This window comes from Bos grunniens, chromosome 1, assembly GCF_055505025.1.
Source record: "Bos grunniens cultivar Pamir isolate PY7600 chromosome 1, Bosgru_T2T1.0, whole genome shotgun sequence".
In the NCBI taxonomy this organism is placed as follows: Eukaryota; Metazoa; Chordata; class Mammalia; order Artiodactyla; family Bovidae; genus Bos; species Bos grunniens.
Window position 1 is genome coordinate 9,440,049 of NC_141165.1, and position 25,171 is coordinate 9,465,219.

Here is a 25,171-nt window from a genome sequence, read left to right on the forward strand (position 1 = left end):
TCCTTTTCTCCTTTGCCTTTCGCTTCTCTTTTTTTCTCAGCTATTTGAAAGACTTCCTCAGACAACCATTTTGCCTTTTTGCATTTCTTTTTCTTGGGGATGGTTTTGATCACTGCCTGCTGTGCAATGTCATGAACTTCTGTCCATAGTTCTTCAGGCACTCTGTCTATCAGATCTAATCCCTTGAATCTATTTGTCACTTCCACTGTATAATCATGAGGGATTTGATTTAGGTCATACCTGAATGATCTAATGATTTTCCCTATTTTCTTTCATTTAAGTCTGAGTTTTGTAATAAGGAGTTCATGATCTAAACTGCGGTTAGCTCCCAGTCTTGTTTTTGCTGACTGTATGCCCCTTGCTGCTGCTGCTAAGTCACTTCAGTCGTGTGCGACTCTGTGCGACCCCATAGACGGCAGCCCACCAGGCTCCCCCGTCCCTGGGACTCGCTCCTTACTGACTACCAAACATATGCCTGCTCTTCAGGAAGCAGTCAAGGCCTTCAACCACATGCTCCATCTCTCCTGTCCCAGTGTGTGCTATTTCTCCCCCTGGACACATGCCGTGTCAAGCTTTGCCTGAACATGCCCCATCCTTCCTCAGTTTCCCACCTTTGCTTACGTTGTTTTTGGCACCCTGAATCAATTCCCATCATTTCCTCCTAAGCATGCCTCTTCTTTGTTGGCTCATCTCATATGCTGCCTCCTCTCCTGATTTCTCCCAACTAGAATGTACCTTTCCCTTCTATTGTACAGCCTCATCCTACTATTATCTTACCTGTCTTATGACATATAATATGATTTTTGAGGGATAATGTTCTTAGACTATTAGCAACCCCTGAGTATCCATGGAGGGTGGAGATCCTTAAGATCTTATCCACCATCCTTAAGATCACCAGTCCAAGTTAGATGCGTAAGACAAGGATCTTATCCACCTCCGAGGCTCTAGCAATGCCTAGCACTGTGCTTGGGGTACAGCAGCTGCTCAGTGACTCCTAAGGGTGTTGAACTGCCTCCCTGCCCCCACCTCATCATCCTTATACTGCAAGGGGGTGGGCTGCATGTGCAGGTGCCAGTGGGAGGTCGGGGGCGGGGGAGTGGTCTGTGTTGCTTTCCAAACATTAATGTCCACAGGCAGCTCTAAGTGCTGTCTACCTTTGGCTCAGAGTCAGATATAATAAAACAAAATCAGCCGTTACGACTAATGCTTTTTAACTTTTGTTGTAAGACTCACAAAAGACGCTTGCTATCCCTGACTGGTGTCAGATGCAATAAATATAATTAATCTCTGGAAACACATAGATGGAATTACTTAAGTCATGGCTTAATTCGTTTACAATCTTCTGAATCTCCCAGGCCTAGAGCAGACCACGTGGCCCTCTGCTGCGGGAGGCCCCTCAAACAAGCTCTGTGCCCAGGTGTGGAGGTATGGATGATGACTCTTTCTGGGCCTTTTCAACTTGAAAGTGGAAGACACTGGGCTCTCCATATCCATCTTTTGGGGAATCACTGAAAAAAAAGTTATCTTTCATTGAAAGGTGACTTCTCTTTTCATCTCCGACTGTGATTTCACATTGAATAGAGTCAAGAGTGGACTTTGCACCCACTTCCCTGAGTGCAAAGTCAATGAGACCACAGTTCTAGAAGTGAGTGGCACTGAGCTCTTTCTCCCAACTTAGTGTCACCAAAGAACCCCTTGCCACGAGTCATCACGTCTTTGGAACTACTGCCATGGAAAAATTGCTGATTTTTATGAGTTGCTGCTGCTGCTGCTAAGTTGCTTCAGTCATGTCCAACTCTGTGCGACCCCATAGATGGCCTCCCACCAGGCTCCCCCGTCCCTGGGATTCTCCAGGCAAGAACACTGGAATGGGTTGCCATTTCCTTCTCTAATGCATGAAAGTGAAAAGTGAAAGTGAAGTCGCCCAGTCGTGTCCGACTCTTCGCAACCCCATGGACTGCAGCCTACCAGGCTCCTCCGTCCATGGGATTGTGCAGGCAAGAGTACTGGAGTGGGCTGCCAAGCATCATTAGTGTTCATCCAGTCCAAGAGCCCCATTTGGCAAAAAAGAAACCAAGGCATGATGAGCTGCCCTGTCTTGCTGGGGGCCTCATCATGGTTGAGGGTCAGCAACTGGGTACGAACCATCTCTGCTAGGATTTTCACCTCATGTGCTCAGACACTGAGTCATGTCTAACTCTTTGTGACCCCATGAACTGTAGTCTATCAGGCTCCTCTGTCCATGGGCTTCTCCAGGCAGGAACACTGGAGTCGGTTGGCATTTCCTCCTATAGGAGATCTTCCTGACCCGGGGATCAAACCCACATCTCTTATGTTTCCTGCATTGGCAGATGGATTCTTTACCACTAAGGCCACCTGGGAAGCCCATGGGTTTTCTCAAATATCCTTCCAGGTGAGATTCTTTTTATTATTTCATAGATTCCATGATGGAAAGATTTGGTCAACAAGACAATGCAGTCTTGTTGTAATGCAGCCTTTCATGTACTGAACCAGTATTTAAGGCTACTATAGGTCAGGCACTTTCTGTGTACTAGAAATACGATGACGCACAAACACACACTTGCCCTGGTGAATCTTCAGTTTACTGGGTCAATCAGATACTAGACAGGACACTTCGGAGAACTTTGATGCATGTTGGAAAGGGGGAATGTAGGGTTCCTGAACCTCTAAGCAAAGGGCAGTTCTTTGCTGGAGGAATCTGACCTAATTCTAAGTAGAAAGGCCTGGGGTTCAGTGAGAGCTTTCTCTCTGGTTTCTCTCAAGTCCATGCACATGTCTGCTGTGTGCATGTTCAGCTGTGTCTGACTTTTTGTGACCCCGTGGACTGTAACCCACCAGACTCCTCTGTCCTTGGGGTTCTCCAGGTAAGAATACTGGAGTGGGTTGCCATTTCCTCCTCCAGGGTATCTTCCTGGCTCAGGGATTGAACCCACATCTCCTGTGCCTCCTGCATTGCAGGCAGATTCTTTGCCCACTGAGCCACCTGGGAAGCCCTTACTCTAGATACCTTCATAGCCACGCTCTGCGTCTCTCTTCAGCTTCATCTCGCCTGCCTGCATGCTAACATACACCTCAGCATTCTTCTTCTGTTCTTTGCCCAAGCTTTTCTTTATTTTCACACTTTTGCACATCCTGTCGCTTTACTGGAAATGTGAACTGCTTCCAGATCCACTCATAGTTTAGGATTCAGCTTTCAACTTGACCCTCCTGGACTGTTTTGGTTAATGCTCCTATAAGATATCATGGGCTTCTCAGGTGGCGCTAGTGGTAAAGAACCTGCAATCCAATGCAGAAGATGCAGGTTTGATCCCTGGGCCAGGATAATCCCCTGGAGGAGGGTATGGAAACTCACTCCAGTATTCTTGCCTGAAGAATCCTATGGGAAGAGGAAGCTGGTGGGCTACAGTCTATGCATACTCATGGAGTCAGACACAACTGAAGTGACTTAGCACATAAGGTATCATACCTTCTCATGTATGTTTCCACTGGACTTAATAGACATTCGTGTACTTGTGTATTTGGTTACCTGTGTTCTTTGCTAGCCTGAGAGCCTCCAGTGGGGGTCAGAGGGATGCCTTATTTGTCTTACTTGTTCCTCACACAGTCTGGAACTTGTTAGTTACTCCCAAAACATGTTTGTTGTAACAACAGGTAAAGAAATATAGCTTGACTCCAGCCTGGTTCTCTTTTCTGCCTCCTTCTTTTCTATTCCTCTATCCATCTATCCATCTTTCTGTAAATCCATCAGATATTTTTGGGAATCTGCTCTGAGCTTGGCCTTGAGCTTCCGTGTAGTCCAGCAGCAGAGTTCAATAGGCAGTTAGATAAGATAGCTTAGTAGGGTTTTTGATGTTATAGGAGTTAAAAAAAGTGCTCCAGAGCTTTGAGGGAGGGTGGGTCCTTATTTTTCATCTGGGGTAATCTGGGAAGTCTTCACCAAGGTGGTGTTGTTTGAGTCTTGGAAAATGAAGAGATTTGCCCGGTAGGGAAAAGGGGTAGGAAGGGGTTTGCATTGGAGGCAGAAAAAGTCCCTGAGTTGTGGAGAGTAAGAAGTTCAGTGTTCATGAGTGGAGGGTGTGTACCTGTGGAGGGTGTGGGAGTCAGGACAGGGAAGGATGTGTGGGAAGGAGAGAGGAGGGTGAAGGCCTCGTGGAAAACACTCTTGCCTCTATAAACAATATGAGCTTTATTGTGTAAGCCCTGGGGATCCTACTGAGGTTTTTCAGCAGGGAAATTGCCTCTGTTTTGTAGGAAGCTGATGGTACCTCTCTGGGACCATCATAAGAGAAATTCTAGAGATAACGAAGACAGACTCTACAAGAGGGTTTTCAGTGCTGATCTGCCGTGTGGCCCCCTGTTCCTCAGCTGCCTTCTCTTATAGCACCCCCTGGTCTGGGGACACAGGCCATTGCTAGCACAGGACTGAGATCACTGCAGGAGGAGAGAAGACAAGGTTATGGGGGTGACTGGCTCTTTGGCAAGTATTTGTCACCTTTACCTCCAGAGGAATGGCATTTTGGAAGGATAGTGATTGCCAGCCCTTTATGTTACTGATTAGGCACCTCATTTTCCTTAATAATTCTTATTAGCCAGAGAATTTATCATTTGGCACTGACTTAAAAATATGCTTCCCGAGTCTTATTTCAGAGCCAATGAAAGGATTCATTCTTCCTGGACTCCTCTTGTTGTTATAACAACAATGGTTAATCTCTGCTGACTGATTGGAAGAGGCCATTGAACTTGACAGTAGCAATTACGGAACCGAACGTTTACATCAGGGCACGCACGAGCCATCCAAGTGCCTTCAGCTGCATAATTAACAAGGCCAGCTAAAATTCTACATCATTGTAATAATATTTACTCTGAAAACTCACAATGGGACTAAAGTTTCTATCGCTCTGCTGACATCAAGGAATCTTAAACTTCCTTTTTGATGGGGAGGTTTATGGGGGCCATGCTTTGGCAGCCAAAACATGATTTCTCCAGCAGATGGACTACTAAGGACTGATGTTGGATTAGAGATCATCTGTGCTATTGTTTCTAAACTTGGCTGAATTACAGAATCTGCTGGGGAGCCTAGAAATTTCTGAATTCCTGAGCTCCACCTCTGGGAACTAGGACATTGTCTGTATATTAAACACCCAGGTTATTTTTCCAGCTGTGGAGACTGCTGATCTCCTATTGAGGATACAGAGGGCTGTAAGATTGATGTCCCTTGGGAGATTAAACCAATCCAGGAGTGTTCTCAGTCTCTCTGAGTGGGAGAGATGGATTTTAGGGACTCCCAGGGAACACTCCTATTAATGAAATGCTTTTGTGAAAAAAACTCTCTGTTTTGACTTTATGGGAGGTGCCTTCACAGTGTTTCTAAGACTGGATCCTCTAAGATCCCTTCTAGGAATTCTCTCGGGTACTTGTTAAAAATGCAGATTCCTGGGATCACCTATGGACCCACTGCATCAAAAGCTCTGAGGATGGGGCTCCAGGAATCTGTATTTAAATAAGTCCCTCAGGTGTTCCTGACGCATGTTAAAGTTTGAGAGCCACCGGATTTTATCTGCTTTTGTATCACTCGGCACCTCCCTGTTTGTGGTGGATACTCAGTGCCAACTGTTGACTTCGTGGGAGCTGAAGTGTGCAAACCGGGACACATCCAGTGCTCCAGTGTGCGTTCCTTGTGCCATTCGACTGTTGATAGCCCACTCTTGAGATGCTCTTTGTGCTCATGATTTCCATGTCCATCCCCCTTTCTCTGTATAATCCTTTGTCTTGCTAGATCATCCTTGGACTTACTTCTTTCTTGGTCTCCTCTTCTTCCCTCTGCCTCTCCTGAGCAGGAAACATCTTCTCATTTATTTATTTATTTAGGCTGTACTGAATGGCATGCAGGATCTTAGTTCCCATATTACTTTAGTGACAAAGGTCTGTCTAGTCAAAGCTATGGTTTTTCCAGTGGTCATGTATGGATGTGAGAGCTGGACTATAAAGAAAGCTGAGCGCTGAAGAATTGACACTTTTGAACTGTGGTATTGGAGAAGACTCTTGAGAGTCCCTTGGACTGCAAGGAGATCCAACTAGTCCATCCTAAAGGAAATCAGTCCTGAATATTCATTGAAAGGACTGATGCTGAAGCCGAAACTCCAATACTTTGGCCACCGGATGTAAAGAACTGACTCCTTGGAAAAGACCCTGATGCTGGGAAAGATTGAAGGCAGGAGGAGAAGGGGATGATGGAGGATGGGATGGTTGGATGGCATCACCGACTCATTGGCCATGAGTTTGAGCAAGCTCCGGGAGTTGGTGATGGACAGGGAGGCCTGGCAGGCTGCAGTCCATGGGGTTGCAGTCAGACACGACTGAGCGACTGAACTGAACTGAACTGAATGGTATGCAGGATCTTAGTTCCCTGACTGGGGATTGAACCTGTGCCCCTGTAGGGGAAGCACAGTGTCCTAACCACTGGACTGCCAGGAAAGTCCCCTCACACACCTTCTCTTGATTTCTTTACACAGCATTGATGATTTCTGAATGCCTTTCACCAGTCCAGATGCATTCCCTGAGCTTCACCCCACCTGTACAATCCCTCTGGTACCTGAATTTGGATGACTGAAGCTCATTATCCTCCAACACCCGTACTCTTCCCATGACTTGAGTTGATGGTATTGCCGTTCATCCAGTTACCACTCCAGACTCTTCCCATTCACTGTATCTCCAACCATGAACAAACCCTGATGATTTGGGTTACTAAATATAGCTGAGTCAGTTACATCTCAATAAAACTGGAAAAATATACCTGAAATCTACTGTCTCTTTTTTTCTTTTTTTATGCCACTAACTTACCCTTGACTTTCACCATCTCTTCTCTGGGTCTAATGATATCTTTTCTAAGCTAATATTCCTGCCAGTCTTGTCCTCCCTAATCCACCAAAAGCATTGTCTCCAGAGTGATCTTTTAAACATCTGGCCACAGCACTCCTTGTGATTAAAACCCTTCAGAAATTCTGCCTTGCCTATAGGAGGAGAGTCCCTTCGATAGCAAAGAGATCAAACCAGTCCATCCTAAAGGAAATCAACACTGAATATTCATTGGAAGGACTGATGCTGAAGCTGAAGCTCCAATACTTTGACCACCTGATGTGAAGAACTGACTCACTGGAGAAGACCCTGATGTTGGGAAAGACTGAAGGCAGGAGGAGAAGGGGACGACAGAGGATGAGATGGTTGGATGGCATCACTGACTCAATGGACATGAATTTGAGCAAACTCCAGGAGATAGTGAGGACAGAGAAGTCTGGTGTGCTGTAGTTCATGAGGTCACAAAAACTTAGTGGACAAAACTTAGCCACTGAGCAACAGGAGGAATCCCTGACTCCTCAGTGGACTGCTCAGGTCTTCTTCCAGGCTCTGTCTGTTTCTCCACTTGGCATCCATTCATCACTTCCCTCCTCTTTCCCTAGGACTTTACATTCTAGCTGCTTCCTGGTGCCTGGAGGCATTTTTAGAGGAAATTCCCAATACCTGGTATGCCTTTCTGTCATTATATCCTCTCTCCCCGTCTATCCACCACTGATTCCCTAAACATCCTTCTAGATGTAACTCTGCCCCTCTGAAACCTTGGTTGACCCTCAGGCAAGGGTGTGGCCCCCACCGCGTACACCATCCTACTCCATCCCCACCTCCTCATAAATTGTGTTCCACCATCCCCACCTCATCATAAATCTGTGTTCCCCAACCCCACCTCATCATAAATCTGTGTGTGCATGCCTACTGTCCCTCCTTGTCTTGATCCATCTATTACACCCAGTGCTGAGAAATGCGGCTGGTTCTTAGTAGATCCTTAATGAACACTTCTTGGGTGAATGAACAGATGAATTATTCACAGCATCTGACTTTTAGAACCATATATCATGTAAAAATCTATACCTATATTTTAGCCATTCTTCCCATTTATGAAACACATGTCATGAGTTCATGTGCTGGCAGTAGAGTTCATAAAAATAACTATGCATTCTGATTAATTGACTCATATTACCTAATTAATTTACCCATTAAGAGGTCAGCCAGAATCTGGGCATGAAGCAAATATACTGTGGCATGGATCAACATTACAACCAAGTCCCTTAAGAAGTTGATAGGAAGGGGTTTTAAAAAACAACCAAGGTTACTAGGCATTACTTCATCTTTTGCAACATTTTTTTAAAAAACCAAAGGAAACCATATTTCATCCTGGTAAGGAAGAAACATGCTAATAATGGAAAACAAAATTATTCCAATATTTTAGCTAACATCACAGTGTCAACTGTAAGAAGAAGTTTGAGATGCCCAATTGGATCTGTATTTTCTGGGTCTTTCTTTCATCCACTTACAGAATGCCTTGAGTTTCCAGACCCAAAGAAAGGCAAAGAAGAGTGTTGGGGGTGAGACAGGGATGTAGGATGAAGGAAGCAGCATATCAGAGATGCATCCTGGGAAATAATCAGGTTTGAGAACAGCATGCTTAGAATGTGTGAACATGTACTGACTTGTCCTTTAGGCCAGACACGGGGTTTTGCATCTTATGTAACCTGTGCGTGTGTGCATGCTAAGTCGCTTTAGTCATGTTGACTCTTTGCAACCCCATGGACTGTAGCCTGCCAGGGTCCTGTACCCATGGGATTTCTCCAGGCAAGAATACTGGAGTGGGCTGCCATGCCCTCCTTGAGGGGATCTTCTAATTCACTCCTCCACCCTGTGAAGCTATGACAAATTTCTCAATTTTACAGATGTGGGAGCTATTAACTGATTCTTGGCAGCTAAGGAAGTAGCTGGGGAATTAGCAAACATGCACCTGATCAATTTCCTTGTTAAGATTCAGGAGCGATGGTGGTTGGCTTGCCTGAACTCAGTGGGAAGGGCTGCCCTTCGAAATTCCTCTGTCCTCCTGTCTCACAATAGACTGTCCCTTGATTCCCTCAGGACTCATGTCCATCTCTTGGGTTCCTCCTCCTGTGCAGATGGGACAGGTGGCTGTATTGGCCTGCAGAGCTTCCCAGACTGACACAGCGACACTCTCTTTGTAGAAAGGCTCGTTTTCTGCAAACCTCTCTGTCAAGTTCACAGCAGGAGAACTGTGTGTGGCGTCTGACCTTAAAATGCCCCCTTCCCTCTGACCTTAAAATGCCCCCTTCCCTCTGATGCTGCTGGTTCTGGACAGATGTGACTTTCGTGACATCAGAGGCTGGTGTTAGAGTGATGGGGGTGTTAGGATAGTAGGGCACCAGGGGGTCAGTTCGTCTTATTGCCCAGATGAGGACAGCGGGTCCCTGGGAGGTGAACTTGCTTGTCCAAAGTCATGACAGCGTGGGTGTGGAAGGTGAGTTCCAGAACACAGCAGGGCACTCTCCTTGCCCCCATCCAGCAGACAGGAAGTGTCGTTTTTATCGATTGGTGCCTAATTCAGTGATGCTCTTGCTATGCCCCTGGTCTGCACTTTTGTCTTGAAGTTGAGTTGTTTTCTACGCTTTCAGGATGACGTTCTCACAGACAGGTTCTGAGCCTTTCTTATTCATGTCTCCCTCCTCCCAGGTCTTTTCGCCTTTTCCATAGCACCTTCCACCCCTGTGCTCATCAAACACAGCTCATAATTTGTCTCCTTTGCTGAAGCTATTTTCCTAACCCAAACACCCTCCTCTCCTCTCCTCTCTCTGTGTTTTGATCATTAATAAGACTCTGCTGCTAAGTTGCTGCTAAGTCATTTCAGTCGTGTCTGACTCTGTGTGACCCCATAGATGGCAGCCCACCAGGCTCCCCCGTCCCTGAGATTCTCCAGGCAAGAACACTGGAGTGGGTGGCCATTTCCTTCTCCAATGCAGGAAAGTGAAAAGTGAAAGTGAAGTCGCTCAGCCGTGTTCGATTCTTCGGGACCCCATGGACTGCAGCCTACCAGGCTCCTCCGTCCATGGGATTTTCCAGGCAAGAGTACTGGAGTGGGGTGCCATTGCCTTCTCCTAATAATAAGACTCAGACTATTTTATTTGGCTCCACAGCTCAGTTTGTGGAATCTTAGTTCCCTCACTAGGGATCAAACCCAGGCCCCGGCAGTGGAAGTGCAGAGTCCTAAACACTGGACCACCAGGGAATTCCAAAGAATTATACCACTTTTTGTCTTTAATTGAGACTGTTCTTTTTTATTTATTTACTGGCTATGCTGGGTGTTCAGTGCTACTCTGGATTTTCTCTAGTTGTGGCAAGTGGGGGCTCGCCTCTAGGCACAGTTCATGGGCTTCTTACTGCAGTGAGAGGGCTTAGTAGCTGCGATTCCTGGGCTCTAGGGCACAGGCTCAGTACTTGTGGTGTGTGTGCTTAGTTGCTCCAAGGCATGTGGGATCTTCCCGGACCAGGGATCGAACCCAAATCTCTTTCATTGGCAGGCAGATTCTTTACCACTGGGCCACCAGGGAAGCCCCATACTACTTTTAAGATACTGTCTCCAACCACTTCAGCCCATAGGGAATCCTTATGCCAATAGTCATGAAAACTCCATCCTTTGAAACTCAATATACTGTGGCTAGGCCGGTGTTTTCCAGAGTAGTTCCTGGAAGGTATGTCTCTTGAATTACATCTGTTTTCCTGTGCTCCTCTTGAAGGATAGGTCCATGGTTAACACAATCTGTGAAACATCGAATGTTTTATCTGCTTCATGGAGCCTCGCATATCAGCACACCAAATGCTTTTAGAAATTCTGCATTGGGAAACGGGTTTAACTTTTTCAACGCTGTCCTTCTCAAATTTATGTCCTTGGAAACTTTCATTTATGTGACTCTATTAGCATCCTATTGAATGCTTTTTGGGGGATGCTCTTCTAGAAAGTTTATGATATACAATTAGAAATTTATAAGACTTCCTAGTTACACTGTAAGTTTCTGTGCGCTTTATCTCTCCCAAAGGGCCAATGAAATGTTAATTTCTGTCTTTGAAAAAAATTTTATGTTGTGGCAAGAGCTAAGAAAGGTTTGCTTGCTTGCCAATGTGGGGTCCTGGCATGAAAAGAAATTTTTCCATGCTGGGATATGGCAAACATAAGGAGTGGTCAGTAGGAAAGGCAGATAAGGCAGATATTGACCAGTGATGAGAACGACTTAGACTATTAAGCTGCCATGAACCATAAGTGAGATTGGCTTTAGGAAGACCAAATATACTGTCAAAATCTCAGTGGACGAGTTGGAATTTGAGAAACCCTCATCTGAAGAAAGGCAAATAGCTATAATGTAAGAAAACCTCTCCAAGCCCCCGGAGAGTGAAAAATAAAGAAGAAGAAGAGAGAGAGAAAAATGGAACAGAATGGGTGGTTATAAAACACTCATTTTACTTCAGTTTCAAAACTTTCCTGGGATGTGCTCCCAGATTGTCGCTCTGCTACCAGGAGCTAAGGCTCCAGTTATTAAGGCTCTGTTGTTGCCAAAACTTTCTTTTTTTTTTTTAATCCACTTTTTTATTTGCTTCATATTTCAGTAATGACCTTGAATAACCCTAGATCTTTATCTGTTTGGTTCAAATTGGTTCAACAGTTATTTATTGAGCACCTTCTGTGTGCCAGGCTGTTATCGGGCTACACAAATAAATAAGAGAGTCTTTTTGCTTGTGTATATTTTAGCCAGGGTTAGGGAGAGGAAATATTAGAAACAACGACGGGTAATTTCAGCATGGTACCAAGAAAGGGTGAGTGTAGAGACCTGACCTAGCCTGGGGTCCCCAGTGACTGTTTCCATGGGGCCAACCAAGGGACTTTTAAGTGCCACAAGACTTTCAAGCTAAAAATGTTTTCCTTTTAAATTAGAGGGGGAAAAATGAATATACTCTTGCCTGGATTTTACTTGTCTTTATACCAACACAGTTGCAAAGTACTTTTGAATATTTTTTTCATAGAGGAGTGACCCACTCAGGCAGAAGTTCCTGGGATGCTGTCTTCATTCCCTAGGGCTTCTGAGGCAGAGAACCACGACCGGGTGATTTAAACAGTGAAAATTATTGTCTCACAGTTCTGGAGGTCACAAGTTGGAGACCAAGGTGTTAGCAGAGTTGGTGCCTCCCAAGGGCTGTCCCAGGCCCCTCTCCCAGCTTCCAGTGGCCTCAGGTCTCTTCAGCTTGTAGATGGTCTTCTCCTTGTGTCTCCAACTTTTCTTCTCTCTTCGTGTGTCTCTTTCTCTTCACACGACATTCTTTTTTATAAGGAGACTAGTCAGATTAGATTAGGGATGCCCCACAGGCCAGTATAACTTCATTTTAACAGAAGAAATGACAACAACCCAAGTGGACCTAGGGGTAAAGAACCTGCCTGCCAATTCAGGAGACAAAAGAGATTGAGGGTTCGATCCCTGAGTCAGAAGATCCCGTGGAGGAGAGCATGTAACCCACTCCAGTATTCTTGCCTGGAGAATCCCCTCCATGGCAGAGAAGCCTGGCAGGCTAGTCCATGAGGTTGCAAAGAGCCAAACATGATTGAAGCGACTTAACATGTCTACGTTCATGTTTTCAAACAAAAGTCACCTCCTGAGGTCCTGGGCAATGGGGGTTTCACTCTACGAATTTGGTGTGTCTGTGGTGGGGGAGGACATAGTACAACCCATAATGTGTGTTTGAGGTGGGAAGGACGAGGGAGTCACGTGGTTTTATCGTGGCTACAGGTCACCTCACCTCACTCCCGAAGAAATAAAACAAATGCGTTCTTAGGTTCTTCCTGTAGGTCACGAGACCGCTGTGGAAAATTACTTTGCAGACACGATCGGAACATTTTATTTATTGACCTAACCTCTAATTTAAGATGGCCAGATTTAACAGTCTACAAAACAAATCTGTACCCTCGAAAGTGCTGACTATGAAGTCTTTCGAAAGTGAAGCCTTCTGATTGAACCCAAGTTTTCTGCAGAAAACTTCCCTGCTGGCTTGGCCTTCATGTGTCCCAGGATGTCCAGGGCACAACTCCCCAGGTTTCACGGCCGGGAGCTGTTTCCCTCCCATTTCTCAGGGCCAGGCTCTGAGCCAGGGAACTCATGCCAGGAAGTGGTGATAAGGATTTTGAGCAAAGGCCCCTCCTCTGCTTCCCACCCTCATATCCTCAGGGTTGGGGTCTAAAAGGGGCCAGAGCACATTTCTCACAGGTTCTGTGTGCTGTCTGGGGAAAGGGCCAGGCAAGTCACCCAGGCACAAACCTGGCACAAGCCCCTCAGAGCCTGTTTTGAATTTGCATCTCTAATTCTGCCTTTCGCTCAGAGAGTTCAGGGGATGCTGTCTCCCGCTGCCCACGCTGTGCAGGCCTCCTTAGCCAGTGGTGGTTTGAGACGAGCCAAACTTACTCCTCACTCCCGCCCCGCCAACTCTGCAAATACTTCTGGGTGTCTGGTCCTCATTAGTGCTGGCTGAGTCGACAGTTTACAGCTTTACCCTGTAGTGCCACCTCACCTGTGGTTGACCAGATGCCTCCATCTTCACTTTTGAAGAAAAGGCCACGGGGCCCTGCTTAAGCCATTGCCAGAGTTTGTCCTCTGGGCTTGCAGGCCATGTAGCTCAGCTGCCGCTGTCACCACCTTCCCGTTGGGGAGCCCAGCTCCCTGCGGCCTCTCCTTGACCGGGCTTTTGCCAAACTCCCTGGATGGCGGCCATCTTGGGTTTTCTCCTGGAGCCCACAGGCTGTCTGGGTTCTCTCACAGGTTGTAAGAGAAACAAACTGAAAATGTGCTAAGTCCTTCATCACCTCCTTCTTTTTCCAGCCTCTCATTTGAAGTTCTATGTGTATTCCCAGACTTGAACTTCTTAGTATTTTTCATAAAAATAGCTTTTTTTTTTTTTTTGTGTGTGGCAGCTCCAGTAAACATTTTAGTTTTAAGGCCTTTAAAACTAGACTTCTTATTGGAACTGGAATGGAGCGGCTGTAATAAGAGAAATAGATAGGGTAAAGGTTTGAAAGTGTCTCTTTTGTTCCTGGAGCATCTGAGCTGTTTTGCTGTTAACAGGAGGAAATATTTAGAAAAATCCAGGGCATTTCCAAACATCTGACTGCTCAGCTGGGTAAAAATACAATCTAAGTGTTTCCTTTCAGATTTGCATCACTTTATGATTAGTCAGGGCTTTGAAGTATGAATTTCCTTTTCCGAAATGTTTTCTATTACAGCTGTGTCTTTTTTTATTTGATGACCCAATTATATGACTCTTCAGCATGGAAAAATTCACGTTATTAGTTTAAAAATATATTGTTGAGCCTCAATAATAGGTTTGTAAGACTGTGTCCATAAACTTTTATACTGTTTTAAAAACTTTTGTTGTTTTATTCTAAACTGTAGGAAAAGGAGGTTCCTGGGGGGCAGGGAGTTGAGGTGTTCTTCAGGTAGAACAGAAGTAGAAACCAGAGAGGTGGTGAAGATCCCTTTTGAATGCACTCTTTTTATCCATTCATTACTGTAAGGGAGAAAGCTGGCATTGGCTTGAAACATTCCTGATTATTTGAACCAGAGCTTGTCTGCCTGTGGGACTTCTTCATCTTGCATGATTTAGAGCTCTTCTCATTTTCCTTTACCCGAAGGTACAACCATGAGTCCACAATGATCTGTTTGCTCCTAGTATCTTTTAACAGTGAACTCTTTAAAAGATTGGCTGAATTTATTTCATTACTTAGACACGTTCCAAGAGTTCTGGAAAAACATGGCCTCGGAGAGAATATAATCTGGAGATTAACATTCTTTAGAATGAGCCTCTCAGGGGATACTGTAGCACACAGGTTCTTAAAAAATATGTTATTTATAGCTCCAATATTTTCTTTATAATTTGTTCCAACTAGTTCATCATCACTGAAGGAAGGATTATACTCCCCTTTTTAAAGCCAAGCAGTTTGCTTCCAAGTGAGAATTTAAAGAAAATTCAGTGTTTGATTTTCCCCCCTTATCTTTTCTGGGAGTAGATATATTGTGTGAGTGGTCCACATACCTGCCAAAATCAACTTTTAAAATAGACATAACGTAAGCCCAGCACACAAGCCGGCCTTGTTCCCTGGGTAGAGCTCTGTCTCTGAGGGTTCGATTCTATAGGATTGGTTAGCCAGCCATGAAGCCTGCAGAGAAAATGCAAGAAAAATGATTGCCTTTTGTTTTTTGCCATCTCATTCATCAGTGGCATCATTCAGTGCAACTTGATAAAGAAACATCAGGACCTTTCCCCACTGCAGTTGCATTTCAAAAATGGTGCTTGCCTATTATATGGTGGGCACACTGTATGTGACATCTGGGGCTATGGCAGTGATACTGGTCTCCATGGCCCTGTGAGACTGATCCGCATCTCTTGAAACCAGCCAGGGCCTCAGTTAACACATGGTCCTCCTTGTGAGTCTTCCCAGGGTCCTTGCCTTCATTGTCAGGGATTTTTAAGGCACTGGGAACTGAAGAGGCAGCTGGGACCAATACATACCCTCTGAGACAGTGCTGTTGGGGATTTCTAGACTGTAGATTGATGCTGGAAGCCAAAACAAATGATCTATAGTACAGGGGCAGTGCTGAGGATCAGCATCTGAAATTTAGAGACTGCCTCACAGCCTGTATTTGAAGGAACGAAAAGAGGAAACATTAAAAAAATTCTCAGCCTTCAAATGAAGAGTGGTTGAGTGATCCACAATATGGAACTGCAGGTAACTTTTTAAAAAAGAAGGAAATATTTCAGCTTTCAGTGGTCCTTGAATAAACAGAACTCAGCAGTGTTAGGGTTTGTAATGGATAGAATTGTTGCCCTTCCAAAAGAGATGTTTAAGTCCTGTCCTGTGAATGGGACCTTATCTAGAAACTGAGTCTTTGCGCATGTCAAGGTAAGGATGGTAGGATGAGGCCATCCTAAATTCAGTGAAGTGAAAGTTGCTCAGTTGTGTCTGACTCTTTGCCACCCCATGGACTATACAGTCCATGGAATTCTCCAGGCCAGAATACTGGAGTGGGTAGCCTTTCACTTCTCCAGGGGATCTTCCCAACCCAGGAATCAAACCCAGGTCTCCCATATCGCAGTAAGATTCTTTACCAGCTGAGTCACCAGGGAAGCCTAAGAATACTGGAGTGGGTAGCCTATCCCTTCTCCAGCAGATCTTCCCGACCGAGGAATCGAACCAGGGTCTCATGCGTTGCAGGTGGATTCTTTAGCAGCTGAGCTACCAGAGGAAGCCCTAAATTCACTGGCTACTGTCCTTAGAAGAGAAAGGAGTAGGGGTTTGAGACACAGAGACATACAGAAGAAAGAGGGCTGTGTGAAGATGGAGGCAGACATTGGAGTGATGCAACTACAAGCCAAGGAACACCAAGGGGGTGCTGGCAACCACCAGCGTTTAGGAGACAGGATGGAAAAGATTCTCCCTCAGAGCCTCCAGGAACAGCCAAGTCTGCTGACATTTGGATTTTCAACTTCTGGCCTCTGGAATTGGGAGAGAATAGACTTCTGTTTAAATCATCAAGTTGGGGGGTAATTTGTGGTGGCAGCAGCCTTCAGAAAGAAATACAGAGCTGTATGGGGTCCTGAGTCTTCTGATTTGCTGAGCTTCATTTTATTCTGGGGGTGCTCAGAGACTTGCCCCAGTTTACATGGTAGGTAAGTGGCTGAGCTTAGACTAGCAGGCTTGATTACAGACTTTGAGTTGATGGTCCTCCACGTCCACTCGTGACCTTTTATAGCACACCCCGAGTGTGCAGAGAATGGGGTCAGGTGCCACACGGAGTTAAGAGGTAAGTCACACCAGCTTGGTCATTCAAGAGCCTCAGAGAAGTTGCGTATTCAAAAGACTACGATGTGGGATGCTCGGTGGTGTCCTTAGAGGTTGTAGATCTAAAAACACTGGACGACTGTGTGTGTGATTGGTCAGAAAAGGCTGATGTTGGAATTTGGACTTTGTGGTTTGTGCTTTAAGAGAGGGGATTTCAGCATGGAGAGGTGGAGGGGAGAAGAGGGGGCCAGGAAAAAAGATGGGGGTAGGATGGTGTATGCTCACTTTCAACTCTGTGAGTGCTCTTGAGATGGTGGAAGAGGAGCCAACTGCTGTAGAGCCCGGTGGGCTAGGGGAGCAGGGCATGAGCTAAAGAGGATCATTCTGGAGCTTTAAGGTTTAATGCTTCTATATTAAGTTCTGGACTTTCCCGAGACCTGACACTCCTTTCTTCTTGCCTATTTCTTCTTCTCTTGGAATGGGCATGTCTGTTGTTCAGTCACTCGGTTGTGTCTGACTCTTTGCGACCCCATGGACTGCAGCACACCAGGCTTCCCTGTCCTGCACTATCTCTCGGAGTTTGCTCAAACTCATGACCACTGAGTTGATGATGCCATCCAACCATCTCATCCTCTGCTGCCTACTTCTCCTCCTGCCCTCAATCTTTCCCAGCATCAGGGTCTTTTCCAATGGATCAGCGTTTCGCATCAAGTGGCCAGAGAGCTTCAGCTTCAGCAACCATCCTCCCGACTGTTGTGTTTTGGAAGCACACATCTTGTCTGGTTTCATGGCTTCCCAGCTGAGGGGAATTTGCCTCTGTGAATCCTACCTTGAGTCCCACTCATACCTGATTTCGATGGTATTCGGATGAGACTTTGGACTTTAGAGTTTTGATTTGATGCTGGAAGGAGTTAAGGCTTTGGGGACTGTTGGGATGGAATGAATGTATTCTACATGTGAGAAAAACATGAATGTGGGGGGGCCCATGGGCAGAATGCAATGTGTTAAATGTTTTGTCAGCCCTTCCCCCAATTCATATGTCGAAATTTTAACTCCCAATATGATGGGGTTAAGAGGTGGAGCCTTTGGGCGATATTTAGAGTTCGATGAGGTCATGGAGGTAGAGCCCTCATGAAAGGACTCCAGAGAACCCCCTCGTCCTTCCCACCATGTGAGGACACAGGTGTGAATCAGGAAGTGGGGCCTCTCCAGACACCAAATCTGCCAGCAACTTGCTCCTGGACTTCTCAGCATCTAGCACTGTGAGAGACAAAGTTCTCCATTTGTTTCCAAGCCACCTCATCTGTGGTGTTCTATTATAGCAGCCTGAGCAGACTAAGACAGCTGTTAAAGGAACATGGAACCCAACGGGAAGAAGAGTGAACTCTGCTGATTGCCTTTGCTTCCTACTTCTTTCTGAGTGGACTCTGGGTTCTGATCAAGTGTGTGCTCTTCAGTACAGTCTTGTGTCTCCAGGAGAGCTGACAGGACATCCAAGCAGGAGAGGTGGTCCCACAGCAACACCAGTAGGGTCACTCCCTTCACCTGTGATTGGCTGAGTGATGAACACATGACCTAATTCTGGCCAATGGAATGTAAGAGACATTCTGGTGGGGGCGGGGGAGGGAAGGACAAAATGCTTCTGCAAATGTCCGCTTTCACCTGAGAGAAAGTGCAGAAAGAAAAACATCCCTTTTCCTTTGGACAACGTAGTGTCTGGATGTGGTGTCTAGAACTGTGGCAAGCATCTTGCTACCGGCCTGAAGATGAAACCAGTGCTAAGGATGACAAAGAACCAAAAAGGACAGAGTGGCTGATGGCACATGGCACCAGTGAGCCGGCATCCTGCCTTCTTGCTTCCTGTTAAATGCCATTAATACATTTCCTTATTATTTCTGCCGGCGGGAATCAGTGTTCCTGCCGTGTGTTGCTGAAAGCATGGCAGCCCTTCCTGGAGGAGGTGACGTCTGAAAGGTGATTAGGAGTTAGACAGGAGAAAAAGGCAGAGAGATAGCGTTCTTGTCGGGTTTAAGGGGAAAGACTATCACCCCAGCATTTGAGACACTGACAAATGTCATTTGTCTGGCACAGAGAATGGGAGCGGCAGTGCATGAAAAGTGATGAGAAGGGAGGAATAGAGAAACAGGAGCCAGAGGAGAGCCATACAGAAGTTTACAAGAATTCACTCCGGGGAGACAGAAAGGAGGGGTATTATTTAGGAGAATACTAAATTGGTTCTGTTGAGAGAGGAGATTCCTGCATCAGGCGGTGGCAGCGGTAATGAAAACCAGGGGCAGATGGAAAAGACACCAGGGAGGTAGAATCCATGGTATTTGGCAGTAGACGAGCTGGAGTCGGGGTGTCGGGGGGCGGAGATGGAGACAGCAAAGACCATGCCAAGAATCTCTGGTGAGTGACTCAGAAGATGCTCTTATCATGAAAGGCCAGTGGGAGGGAGACTGGGTTGGAAAGGGCTGAGGTGGACGGCGGGGGGCGGGGTGGGGGGACGATTGCAGCCATCAGTTTGGGGTTTTCTGACTGCCAAGTGCTGAGATGCACACCAGACACAGAAGTGGGAGGAGTGTCTTGGCGGACAGCAACCGGCAAAGCGCAGCCGCTGTCAGCCGAGATCAGAGCCTGGGCGAGGTCCAGGGAGGTGAGGGTGGCCCTTGAGCTCAGGGCTCTCTGGAATATCAGCGGGACTGAGCGGGGACTCCGGCTCTGGTTCTTCTCGGCTCCCTGATGGGGCTCTGACTCTGTCCCTCCACCTTGTCTGGTCACCCTTGGCCTTACGTCTGCCCTCCTCCAGTCTCTGGGAGGCACACTCGGGCCCTTTTGTTCTCAAGCTGCGTTTTATACCAGGAACCAGGCTGAGATTGTGAATCCCGAAATACCCACCTCTCGTGCATCAGAAGCCTTGGTTTTCTAGTCTATAGTTCCTGCCTGGTTAAGACGTAGAGCTGTCTGCAGGTGGCATGCTTTTTGTCTCCGCAGAATTGCGGGACGGGTCTCCTCTGAATCCCGTTTTAATAGACAGAAAGCCAGAGTAAATTTATCATACTCTTATCTCAGCACTGGTAGTAGTCTCACAGAAAGATGCAAAGAGTAGGAATGTGTCTGGCTAGGCTGAGAGATGGGGCTTCCCTGGTAGCTCAGTTGGTGAAGAATCTGACTGCAATGCAGGAGACCCCAGTTTGATTCCTAGCTCGGGAAGATATGCTGGAGAAGGGATAGGCTACACAATCTACTATTTTTGGGCTTCTCTTGAGGCTCAGCTCGTAAAGAATCTGCCTGCAATGCGGGAGACCTGGGTTTGATCCCTGGGTTGGGAAGATCCCCTGGAAAAGGGAAAGGCTACCCACTCCAGTATTCTGGCCTGGAGAATTCCATGGGCGGTATAGTCCATGGGGTTGCAAAGAGTCGGACATGACTGAGCGACTTTCACTTTCACTTTCAGGGTGAGATATGGGCTTCCCCCCATGGCTCAGGTGTAAGAATCCACCTGCAGTGCAGGAGTTGCAGGACATGCAGGTTCAATCCCTGGGTCAAGAAGATCCCCTGGAGTAGGGTATGGCAACCCACTTGGCTATTCTTGCCTGGAGACTCCCATGGGCAGAGGAGCGTGGCGTGCTACAGTCCATAGGGTTGCAAAGAGTTGGACACGAGTGAAGTGACTTAGCACACACACACATGCAGGGTGAGATATAAGGAACAAACAAACAGTGTTAATCAGAGCCTGCTCCGATATTTGGCCACCTGATGCGAAGAGCTGACTCATTAGAAAAGACCCCAATGCTGGGAAAGATTGAAGGCAGGAGAAGGGGACAACAGAGGACGAGATGGTTGGATGGTATCACTGACTCAATGGACATGAGTTTGAGCAAGCTCTGGGAGATGGTGAAGGACAGGGAAGCCTGGCGTGCTGCTGTCCATGGGGTCCCAAAGGGTCAGACACAGCGGAGCGACTGAACTACAACAACAACAATGCAGAAATCCGCTGAGCCCACATGAAAACCGCAGTGATGGAGATGGGCATCTTTGTGGCCCCCATCCGACTATCCGAGGCTTCATGTTCAGTGTGAAGGCAGGAACAGGGTGTTCTTTAAGCTTCCTGACTGCTTTTCTTGCCTCAAGGCGCTGGGGATATACAAACTTGGGGTACAGGTGTTTTGGGGCCAACATCCCAAATGGAGTGCTGACTCCCGCTCCCTGGTTCTGGGAAGAGGTGGAGGAAATCCTTTGGCACCAAACAGGCAAACAAACACACACCCAAACAAAACAACACGAAAAGCCCTGCTCTGAAAACTTTCCACTTGCAAACATGTTTTTGTCACTGCCAAAGGTTTAGGATTGCAACATGCGGGTGTCTTTGGCCCCCAAACCGGAGCACTCTGAAGTTTTCCCAAAGCACCTAAAAGAAATAATTCATTTTGGCAAAAACAGTTTGTTTGTAAACTGAAAGTCTTTATTTTTGAGAAACTCAATTCCCCCTTAGATGTAGAATATTCAGAATAAAGTCGGTCCCCACTCCCCAGGCTATTTTCCATCTGCTTTTCCTGCTCCAGATTGTCACTGGCAGGTAGAAAATATCTCTAGTTTGTGTGTGTGTGTGTGGTTTTCATTAACTGGGTGTGTGTCTGGAATTTATGCTTGTCGGCCAATTGCTGATTGCCTCTGTGCTTCTCAAGAGAAAGATTTGCCGATGAAGCGCTGGGTTCTTCCGGACTCTGGGTTTCTTGTGCCCTAGGAGCAGGAAGCTGGGAACTCCCCAGAGACAAGAACCTCCCCGATTCTTGTCGGGAATCCTATCCCGCCCATCTAAACATAGACCCTGTTACAAAGTGCGGATCTGAAGTGGGAGTAGCTTGTTTTCTATCTTCTTTTACGAACAATTTCGCTGCTAAGAACGAGCTCTGTTTTCCCTCCCAGGAGCCGTGGTGACATCTTTTTTCTCTGTCTTCTCGCTATTAAGATCCTGTTCACACAGAAGCTCTGATAATCTTCTCACTTTAAAGGGGGGCCTGAGGTCTTTAACGAAATCTTAAAAACAATTCTTACCAAAATTCAAAATTCAAAATACCCTGGCCTAAAATTCTAAGTCAAAAGATCATTAAAAAAAAAAGTGATACTTCTTGGATTGGCCACAGAAGGCAGAATTCAAATAACATAAAATTAACCAAAGTGAAAACATTCAGTGGCATTTAGTACAATATCAGTGTTGTGTAACCAACACTTCTGTTGAGTTCCAGAGCAGTTTCATCGCTCCAAAGTAAAAACCCTTTACCCTTTAAGCATTTTCTTCCTCTTCCTCCCGTCTCCCCAGTCCCTGCTATCTCCATGGATTCACCTATGCAGGATATATCATAATGATGGAATCATACAATATATACCATTTATGTCTGGCTTCTTTCAATTAGCATCATGTTTTCAACGTTTGTATTAGGAGAACCAGGTGGCTCAGTGGTAAGGAATCCACCTGCCAATGCTGGAGACATGGGTTCAGTCCCTGGGTCGGGAAGATCCCCTGGTGGAGGAAAATGTAACCCACTCCAGCATTCATGCTGGGAAAATCCTGTGGATGGAGGAGGCTGGTAGGCTATAGTCTGAGGGGTTGCAAAGAGTTGGCCACAACCGAGCATGCATGCATGAATGCGTTAGGAGAACATTTGTTCCTGAAATGAATCCTTCTAAAGAGGCATGCAAAGTTGAATATGAGTGTTGAAGACCCTGTAGGGTGAACCCTGATGCTTTTAGGGTGATGGGAAGAAAGCTTGTCAGAGGTTGGGGAGGCCAGACTCTATCCACAGAACCACCCCTCTGTCTTCCAAACGTTATGCCCTGGTTCTGGATCTGGGTAGTGATTCCTGGACCTTGACATCATCTCCCATTCATGGCCCTTTCTACCTTCTTTCAGGGTCTGCTCCCCACACAGTGAACTGACTCTTACTGTGTACATTCAGTACCACCCTGCCTTGCCTCTCTGTATCTGGGTTCAATAGATCTTGAGAGAAGATGAATCTTGTGGACATCGGGGAGAAGATAAACCATTGGCTTCTAAACTTCCAGCACTTTTCATCCTGTGGGTGGCCATGAGATCTTGTGCAGTAAAGATGGGAGCAGATGGTATCTTAACACTTGGACAGGCAAAGGATGCTGACCAAAGGTAAGTCCTGGAAAAAGTGACTGGTGATGAAAAGCTTCTAGTGTGTGAGTGTAGTAAACTCATTCTAAGGATGTAAGCTTAAAAATGATTTGCCATATGGCTTTTTCTCTTTTATATTTTATTACTGTTGTCTTTTCATTAAAAAGCAAAAACCAAAACCTGGTCTGACATCATTTCCACAGCTATTATTGACTTCACCTGTTTTTATTATTTTTCTCATCTTTATACCCTTGTGTTTGTGTAGTCACTAAGTTATGTCCGACTCTTTTGCAACCCCATGGACTGGAGCCTGCCAGGCTCCTCTGTCCATGGGATGTCCCAGGCTAGAATACTTGCCTGGAGTGGGTTGCCATTTCTTTCTCCAGGGGATCTTCCTGACCCAGGGATTGAACCCGTGTCACCTGCATTAGCAGGCAGATTTTTACTATTAAGCCACCAGGGAAATTCTTTCTATATCCTTACTGTATCCTTCTGGTATTGGCATTCATTCACCCAGGAATTGGAAACTATTAATATCACCTATTAAATTTTAATAACAATATTTTTGTTCCTCTCAGTTGACCTTGCTTAGTTACTCACTGAGCAGACTTGCCTAACCACTAGATGGAGCTCACACGCTATTGTAAGGGGACAATGAAGTTAAACTATTTGGGAAAACAATTTGTCTTCATTTAAGGTAAATACAGAATTGGCCCTGCAAGCTGTACCTGCTTGTGGTTTAGAGATTTTTCTCCCTCTTCACTTTTCTTTACTGCCTTTTCCACCGGGCATCACCATAAAACACAGGGAATCTAGAGTCAGACTAAGTTCAAATACTACCTTCCTCCTTCCTTCACTTGCTATATGACCTTGAGTAAGTCATGTCACTTCATTGTTCTTATCTACCAAATGGCGTTAATAATACCGCATACCTTGTGGGGGTGCTCGTGAGAATTAAAAAGTTGACATAGTCTCACATGTACTTGGTTTTTAAATAATTTGATTTCTTTTTCCTCTTTTCCTCCCACTTGATGTGGTTTAACTGACCTATAACACTGCCTGCAATGCAGGACACCCAGGTTCGATTCCTGGGTTGGGAAGATCCCTGGAGAAGGAGATGGCAACCCACTCCAGTATTCTTGCCTGGAGAATCCCATGGACAGAGGAGCCTGACAGGCTACAGTCCATGGGATTGCAAGAGTCGGACATGACTTAGTGACTAAACCACCACTGTTTCCACTGTTTTTCCATCTATTTGCCATGAAGTGATGGGACTGGATGCCATGATCTTAGTTTTCTGACTGTTGAACTTTAAGCCAACTTTTTCACTCTCCTCTTTCACTTTCATCAAGAGGCTTTTGAGTTCTTGTTCACTTTCTGCCATAAGGGTGGTGTCATCTGCATCTGCATCTGGATAACACTGTAAGTTTGAGGTGTATGGTGTGATGATTTGACATCTATATGTTGTGGAATGATTAGCACAATAGGGCTAGTCGTGTGCTTGCATTAATTGTCAATACTTTTGCTCTTTATTGTGGCATTGCTAATTACGCATACAAATGTTTCTCAAACATCAGTTCAAGGACAAGCAGTATCAGAATCATTTAAGGATCTTACATAAAATATAGACTTGTTGCTCAGTTGCTGAGTCATGTCCAACTCTTTGTGACCCCATGGACTGTAGCATGCCAGGCTTTCCAAATATAGACTTATGAACTCCAAATCTGGGATATTTGTTTCAGGAATTTTGAGGTGGTTTTAGGGATCTGTATTCTTTAAAAGCTTTATAGGTGGTTCTGATGCTCAGTTTGGATGCCAGAAACATAAACTACCCAGAGATGTAGCTGTCTACTCAAGTCCAATCACTCTAAAGAAGCTAAAGCTGTTTGTACACTGCTGACTTCCAATTCCCCTTTAGCACAGAGTGTGCTCCTTCCAAAGCCCTGACCATTGGGGCGACTTCTTTTAATCAAGATCTCTCAAGGCTACCACTTGAATGAGGCTGTTCCATGGCCACTGGCTATCTTTGGCTTGTGTCTCCATATTCAGGGCTTCCCTGGTGGCTCAGCTGGTAAAGAACACGCCCGCAATGTGGGTGACCTGGGTTCGATCCCTGGGTTGGGAAGATCTCCTGGAGAAGGGAAAGGCTACCCACTCCAGTATTCTGGCCTGGAGAATTCCATGGACTGTATAGACCATGGGATCACAAAGAGTCGGACGTGGCTGAGCGACTTTCACTTTCACTCACTTCATATTTATCTGACTCATGGATACATCAAGCTTGGGCATTTTCCATCTCCATCAGC

At 45.9% G+C, this 25,171-nt stretch overlaps 1 long non-coding RNA gene across 3 annotated transcripts in view; it reads left to right on the forward strand.

Annotated features, from left to right (window-relative positions):
- Window positions 1–25,171, forward strand: part of LOC147378939 (uncharacterized) — a 309,440-nt gene that overhangs the window by 104,005 nt on the left and 180,264 nt on the right. The window contains exon 4 of one of the 3 annotated variants that reach the window (XR_015169818.1): window positions 6,534–6,813. The exons of the other annotated variants lie outside the window; for them this stretch is intronic. This is a non-coding gene — a long non-coding RNA (uncharacterized LOC147378939). Of the gene's footprint in view, window positions 1–6,533; window positions 6,814–25,171 lie in introns of those variants that run through there. 3 annotated transcript variants of the gene reach the window in all.